Source organism: Musca autumnalis, unplaced genomic scaffold (genome assembly GCF_047663935.1).
Source record: "Musca autumnalis isolate F117 unplaced genomic scaffold, ASM4766393v1 scaffold_57, whole genome shotgun sequence".
Lineage (NCBI taxonomy): Eukaryota > Metazoa > Arthropoda > Insecta > Diptera > Muscidae > Musca > Musca autumnalis.
Window position 1 is genome coordinate 335837 of NW_027412166.1, and position 8797 is coordinate 344633.

Here is an 8797-nt window from a genome sequence, read left to right on the forward strand (position 1 = left end):
CGACTTTTTGAAATATTTTATCAATTATGTTGTTTTGACCCAATATTTTTTCATTTTTCGGAATATTGTCGGATTTTTTGTATTTTTCTTTGTTTTGAGAAATTTTTCTGGAAACCATATCTGATTTTTTGATCCAAAATTTTATCGCCTAATGCGGTTTTGTATTGCTTTTTGTCGATTTCCCCTTTTGTTGTCGCCTTAAGCAAAAATTAAGACTCCTCTTTAAAACATAATACTTTTTGAAGAAAAAATTTGTATCAAAAGTTCATAAAGTCCTCCTAGTCAAGGATATTGTAAGAGGTTTTATGCAAATTTGGATTATTCATTCGTAAAAATCGTTGATATTCGCCTTTTGGAAGTTTGACAACCCAGCAAACAATTTTTCAACTCTCGTTTGATGGATAAAAAAGTATCCCAAAAATTATTACACACTTTTCTGACTGGTGCTTCGGATAATTTCACTAATTTCTCTTGATTTGGCGACACTTTTGCTTACTAGTTCAAAGTTTTATTTGTTCTTTTCAATCGTTTTTTTTTCACGTCATTCACTTTTTCTCATTGCTTTTCAAAATAAATTTTTCTCAGTTGACCTTCTCGCTTACCCAAATGTATTCGCATACGTTTTCGAAGAAATATTTAGCGAAAAATAAAGCTTTTCTCCACATATTGGATCGAAAACCTGTGCCGAGGTCGGACAGGATTGAAAATTTGGAAGATAATTTGTTACTTTCAAAAAGTTTGGTATTTTTTTGAAAATTGGACCCAATTATTCGTTGTCAACTACCTAAAAGGAAACACTTTCTTACTTTTGAGCATCAAAAGAAAGAGAAAAGTTTAATTCCTAAACAAAAGTCCTTCTCGTTGGGCTTCTTTCGGATTTTGGAAAATAAACAAAATTTGTGGAAAGTTATACGCACAAAAGGAAGATGGACAAGACATTATACGACCTGTTGGATTATATTTCAATTTTTTCAATCACCAACCCAGAAGACACTGCGGACACGTTGGAGACAACCCGTATGGAGTTAGATTCACGTTGGAGTTTGATCAAGAGAGCGTATGTTGAATGTAGAGAACATAAGGTAGAGGAAGGAGGAAAGATATTGACAGAAATAAATTAAGGAAGAATTATATGGAGGCGATGGACTCGTACAAAAAGTCGTTCAGCGCCATTAATATACAGTTGCAAAATGCTCGTGATAAACAGATGTTGGAGCAAACAAAAAGAAAATTATTAGTGACCCAACAAGGAGAGGAAAAGGAATTTACTTCCGTATCCCGCTTACCACCATGCGACACAAATATATTTAAAGGAGGATATCAAGAATGGCCAACATTTCGAGACTTATTTACGGCGATTTACATCACAGGATCAAAATTAAGCAATGTCGAAAAATTATTCCATTTAAAACAAAAAACCACGGGGGAAGCAAAGATGGTTTCGAATTAGCATGGAAAAATCTTACTGATAGATACGAAAATAAGAGAATGCAAGTAAATGGGGAGATAAAGACCCTTTTTAATCTGCCAGGAGTTTCGGCCGACTCAAGTCATTCACTACAGAAGTTACAAAGAACTGTAAATAGTTGCATACCAACGTTGGAATTGTTGGAAGTCGATGTCAAAGGATGGGACCCTCTTCTAATATACATTTGCTCTTCAAAGTTACCGAGGAATTTTTTGGAAGAATTCGAGAACTCACTCAGCAATTGTAAACTACTCTTAACATGGGAACAATTTAACACATTTTTAACCAACAAATTCAAAACCAAGGAATCAGTGGGAAATATCAAGCCTTCGACTTCGAAAATTGCTCAGCTGAAACAATCCACTTACAACAAACCTAGATTTTTGAGCACATTTCAAACAAATATTACAAAACCCACAAATAAATTTGGAGATAGACCCCAAACGAGCCAATCTCAACAAAACAAGACACCGAGTTTTCAGACTTGTTAACTTTGCAAGTCGAGTCATTTTATTAGAGATTGTTCAGAGCTTTTAAAGAAGAGTATCAACGATCGGATTCACCTAGTAAAGACTTTGCACTTATTTTACAACTGTCTGTCATCAAATCATGGAGTGAAAGATTGCAAGAGTCGCTTAGGATGTCGAACTTGTAACTTTAGACACCATACTTTGCTACATAAGGGAACGGAAACCCAGTCAACAAATGCATACCTAGCTCGGGTGGAGACACAACCTAGAAACAGTGCCGCCACTCATACACAAAAAATACAGTCCACAACAAACTTAGAGCCAGCAACTGTTACAACTTTGACCCTCCAAGATAAACATATCGGTGAGAAACAATCTGGAGGTACATTACTATTCACTGCCATTGTACAAATAGAAACAAAAGGACAGCTGTATGATGCCAGAGCTCTTATAGATTCTGGATCACAATCAACATTCATTTCTGAAAAACTGAAAAATCTTTTGAAATGACCAACAAGAAGCAACCTAGTTCATGTCACTGGCTTAAGTCAGTTTGTTTCGGAGACATCTACAAAATCTGGTTTATTTACAACGCGATCCAAGTTTGACCCAGATTTTAAACTGGATGTGTGGGCTCCAGTTTTAAAGACCCTACCTTCCAATTTACCGCCACAAAACTTAGACAAATCTCAACTACAAGATATTACACCGTTGGAATTAGCCGATCCGAAGTTTTATATCAGTCAGCCTATCGATACACTCTATTTATACACTCTTGGCGGTGAAAACATATTTTCTCTGCAGTTTGGTACGTGCAACCCAGAACACATTTTGATTATGGTTTCGGTTGGTCTCTTTTTGTGAAATTCTCTGTTCGTCGGCTCTTTAAATAAGTTTACATGTGAAATAGTTTTGGAATTATACGACTTTTTGAAATATTTTATCAATTATGTTGTTTTGACCCAATATTTTTTCATTTTTCGGAATATTGTCGGATTTTTTGTATTTTTCTTTGTTTTGAGAAATTTTTCTGGAAACCATATCTGATTTTTTGATCCAAAATTTTATCGCCTAATGCGGTTTTGTATTGCTTTTTGTCGATTTCCCCTTTTGTTGTCGCCTTAAGCAAAAATTAAGACTCCTCTTTAAAACATAATACTTTTTGAAGAAAAAATTTGTTTCAAAAGTTCATAAAGTCCTCCTAGTCAAGGATATTGTAAGAGGTTTTATGCAAATTTGGATTATTCATTCATAAAAATCGTTGATATTCGCCTTTTGGAAGTTTGACAACCCAGCAAACAATTTTCAACTCTCGTTTGATGGATAAAAAAGTATCCCAAAAATTATTACACACTTTTCTGACTGGTGCTTCGGATAATTTCACTAATTTCTCTTGATTTGGCGACACTTTTGCTTACTAGTTCAAAGTTTTATTTGTTCTTTTCAATCGTTTTTTTTTCACGTCATTCACTTTTTCTCATTGCTTTTCAAAATAAATTTTTCTCAGTTGACCTTCTCGCTTACCCAAATGTATTCGCATACGTTTTCGAAGAAATATTTAGCGAAAAATAAAGCTTTTCTCCACATATTGGATCGAAAACCTGTGCCGAGGTCGGACAGGATTGAAAATTTGGAAGATAATTTGTTACTTTCAAAAAGTTTGGTATTTTTTTGAAAATTGGACCCAATTATTCGTTGTCAACTACCTAAAAGGAAACACTTTCTTACTTTTGAGCATCAAAAGAAAGAGAAAAGTTTAATTCCTAAACAAAAGTCCTTCTCGTTGGGCTTCTTTCGGATTTTGGAAAATAAACAAAATTTGTGGAAAGTTATACGCACAAAAGGAAGATGGACAAGACATTATACGACCTGTTGGATTATATTTCAATTTTTTCAATCACCAACCCAGAAGACACTGCGGACACGTTGGAGACAACCCGTATGGAGTTAGATTCACGTTGGAGTTTGATCAAGAGAGCGTATGTTGAATGTAGAGAACATAAAGTAGAGGAAGGAGGAAAGATATTGACAGAAATAAATTAAGGAAGAATTATATGGAGGCGATGGACTCGTACAAAAAGTCGTTCAGCGCCATTAATATACAGTTGCAAAATGCTCGTGATAAACAGATGTTGGAGCAAACAAAAAGAGAATTATTAGTGACCCAACAAGGAGAGGAAAAGGAATTTACTTCCGTATCCCGCTTACCACCATGCGACACAAATATATTTAAAGGAGGATATCAAGAATGGCCAACATTTCGAGACTTATTTACGGCGATTTACATCACAGGATCAAAATTAAGCAATGTCGAAAAATTATTCCATTTAAAACAAAAAACCACGGGGGAAGCAAAGATGGTTTCGAATTAGCATGGAAAAATCTTACTGATAGATACGAAAATAAGAGAATGCAAGTAAATGGGGAGATAAAGACCCTTTTTAATCTGCCAGGAGTTTCGGCCGACTCAAGTCATTCACTACAGAAGTTACAAAGAACTGTAAATAGTTGCATACCAACGTTGGAATTGTTGGAAGTCGATGTCAAAGGATGGGACCCTCTTCTAATATACATTTGCTCTTCAAAGTTACCGAGGAATTTTTGGAAGAATTCGAGAACTCACTCAGCAATTGTAAACTACTCTTAACATGGGAACAATTTAACACATTTTTAACCAACAAATTCAAAACCAAGGAATCAGTGGGAAATATCAAGCCTTCGACTTCGAAAATTGCTCAGCTGAAACAATCCACTTACAACAAACCTAGATTTTTGAGCACATTTCAAACAAATATTACAAAACCCACAAATAAATTTGGAGATAGACCCCAAACGAGCCAATCTCAACAAAACAAGACACCGAGTTTTCAGACTTGTCAACTTTGCAAGTCGAGTCATTTTATTAGAGATTGTTCAGAGCTTTTAAAGAAGAGTATCAACGATCGGATTCACCTAGTAAAGACTTTGCACTTATGTTACAACTGTCTGTCATCAAATCATGGAGTGAAAGATTGCAAGAGTCGCTTAGGATGTCGAACTTGTAACTTTAGACACCATACTTTGCTACATAAGGGAACGGAAACCCAGTCAACAAATGCATACCTAGCTCGGGTGGAGACACAACCTAGAAACAGTGCCGCCACTCATACACAAAAAATACAGTCCACAACAAACTTAGAGCCAGCAACTGTTACAACTTTGACCCTCCAAGATAAACATATCGGTGAGAAACAATCTGGAGGTACATTACTATTCACTGCCATTGTACAAATAGAAACAAAAGGACAGCTGTATGATGCCAGAGCTCTTATAGATTCTGGATCACAATCAACATTCATTTCTGAAAAACTGAAAAATCTTTTGAAATGACCAACAAGAAGCAACATAGTTCATGTCACTGGCTTAAGTCAGTTTGTTTCGGAGACATCTACAAAATCTGGTTTATTTACAACGCGATCCAAGTTTGACCCAGATTTTAAACTGGATGTGTGGGCTCCAGTTTTAAAGACCCTACCTTCCAATTTACCGCCACAAAACTTAGACAAATCTCAACTACAAGATATTACATCGTTGGAATTAGCCGATCCGAAGTTTTATATCAGTCAGCCTATCGATTTACTCATAGGTATGGACATGGGACCCTTGATATTTTCGCTTGGAACTCCGATGAAAACCTTTGGATCGATTTTAACCCAAAAAAACTAAATTTGGATGGATTGTTGGAGGACCCATACCTGGGAACAATATTCAACGAAAACAAATTGCTTTGCTCAACACAACATCGATTGAAAAGAACTCACACGTTTTTGGGAGGTGGAAGAGACCCCTAAAAAAGTTTTACGGTCAGAATAAGACCAATTTTGCGAAAGAAATTACCTTGATACAACAGTTCGTAACAAGGAAGGAAGATATGTTGTGACTCTCCCATTCAAAAAATGCGAGGAATTGGGGAATTCTAGAAACATTGCTTTAGCCCAATTCTTTCGAATGGAGAAAAAACTAATGAGAACACCCGAAATAGAAGAGGTATACGATAAATCAATTGCCGAATATTTGGAACTTGGTCATATGAGAAAGATGAAGGCAGAGGAAGTTAATGACACACACAACTATTATTTACCACATCACGCAGTGATTAAACCTGATAGGCTCACAACGAAATTAAGTGTTGTGTTTAACGCCTCATGCCCGACCTCGAACAAAACTAGTGTCAATGACACATTGTTTCCTGGACCCATTTTACAACAGGATTTGGTGATACAAATTTTAAAATGGAGATGTTTTAAGTACGTAAAGATGTATAGGCAGATACTTTTGGACCCGAGACAAACTAAATTTCAACGAATTCTCTTCAGAAAATCACCACAAGACCCAATTGAGGATTATGAATTGTTAACCGTGACATTTGGAGTACATTGTGCGCCGTTCCTGGCTTTGAGGACTCTTATAAAATTGGCAGAAGATGTAAAAGAAACATATCCAAAAGCAGCATATATTATTTTGCAGAATCTATATGTGGATGATGTTCTTGCTGGAGGACACACAGTTGAAGAAACAATTCAAGCTCGAAAGGAATTGGTTACAGCCTCAGATTCGGCAGGTTTTAAACTTATGAAATGGGCTTCGAATCATCATACCATCATAAAAGATATTTCTCAAGATAATTTATTGCCGCTTAACTGGCTGGACATCGCTGAAGATGCATCCACAAAGACATTGGGTATTAGATGGAACATTTCAGGCGATTTTTCTCATTTACGCCCCAGCGATGGAAGATAGAGATGTATATACAAAGCGAGAAGTACTGTCTACTATAGCCAAGCTGTTTGACCCATGCGGATGGCTAGCACCGATAATAATTGTAGCCAAACTCGTGATGCAACAGATATGGTTGGATAAAATCGATTGGGATGACACTTTAAAGCCCGTTACTCTTATAAATTGGAAACACTTTGTGAGAAACAGCAAAGATATTGAGTTACTGAAAGTTCCAAGATGGATAACATTTACATTGAATAGTTCTGTGGAAATACATGGATTCTGCGATGCGTCGGAAAGCGCGTACGGGGCAACGTTGTACATTCGAGTAGAGACCCCTGGTAACAGTGTTCAGACCTCTTTGTTAGCCGCAAAGACCCGAGTGGCACCAATCAAAAAAATTTTAATACCACGACTGGAATTATGCGGTGGGGTTTTACTTTCAAAACTAGCCGCCAGCACAATGAGGAATCTCCAGATATCGGATTATACGACCCAATTTTGGACAGATTCCACCATTGTTTTAGCCTGGTTCAAAAAGCCTCCTTGTCACTGGAGCACTTTCGTGGGAAATCGAGTTTCGGAGATCTCTGAAAATGTTGCCCAAGAGAACTGTCGACATGTAGACTCAGAAAACAACCCTGCTGATATAGCCAGCCGAGGATGCTCACCCACAGAACTTAAAGCTCATAAACTCTGGTGGAATGGACCTCATTGGCTCACAATGCCCAAAGACCGTTGGCCATCGCATCAAATTCATAATGAAACAGACTTAGAAGCCAAAGCGGTCAAAGCCCTAACGCTTTTCGAGCAAACAGATGACCCCTTGAAAAACTTCTCGTCGTTATCTAAAGTTTATCGGACATACGCATATGCTTTACGACTCTGGAAAAACACAAGAAACAGCAGGCAGCATCTTAGAATATCAACATTAGAGCTCACGGCCACAGAAATTCAAGATGGAAAACGGTCCAGTATCATACAGACCCAAAAGTTCTTCTACTTCGACGAATACGAGGCTTTGGAGAGAAAGGCAAGAATTTCTCCAACCAGCTCACTTTTAACTTTGAATCCATTTTTAGACCCTAAAGGAATCATGAGAGCCAATGGTAGGTTGGTACAATCGACAGCCTTGACGTATAGTGAGCGGCATCCCATAATTCTTCCACATGGAGCGATCCTCAGTCAACTACTGGTTGATTTTATTCATAAAATCACTTTACACGCTGGCAACTTATTGATGTTCAGAGTGATAAGGTCAGAATTCTCGATATTCGGCCTTAAGTCACTTGTAAAGAAAACCATACGGAATTGCAAAGTGTGTATCATCCATAAGAAACAGACCCAGGATCAACTAATGGCATCTCTGCCGCCAGAAAGAACATTCCTTTCTAGACCCTTTACAAACACAGGTGTTGATTTTGCGGGACCCTTCAATATTAAAAGCTATTCTGGCAGGGCCTGTTTTCTTACCAAAGGATACGTCTGTTTATTCATATGCTTTGCAACAAAGGCCATACACTTAGAGCCAACCAGCGACTTGTCGACATACGCTTTTTTGGCCGCCTTCTCAAGGTTTGTCAGCCGGCGTGGCTGCCCGGCTAGTATCTATTCCGACAACGGTACAAACTTTGTAGGGGCAGTTGATCTTTTAAAACGAGATAGAATAGCTTTCGTAAAAAGCTTTCAGAACAGTGTTCTTCAAAACAACTTTCACCAAGATCTTAATTGGAAGTTCATTCCACCCGAAGCTCCGCACATGGGCGGCTTGTGGGAGGCCGGAGTTAAGACTTTCGAGACCCATTTGAAAAAAGTATTCCCAAAATGAACTTTACCTTCGAAGAATTGACAACTATTTTAACTCGAATCGAAGCTTGCCTTCATTCGCGACCCCTCAGTCCTGCAAGCGACGACCCAAATGATTTCTCTCCTTTAACCCCAGGCCATTTCTTAATCGGCACAGCTATTCTTACACCAGCTGAGCCCGATATTTCGGACACTGATATCAGTCTTGTTAATCGTTGGAAACGACTCAAAGTCATTTCACAATATTTTGTAATCGCTGGAAACTAGAATACCTCCACGAACTTCATCGAAGAAC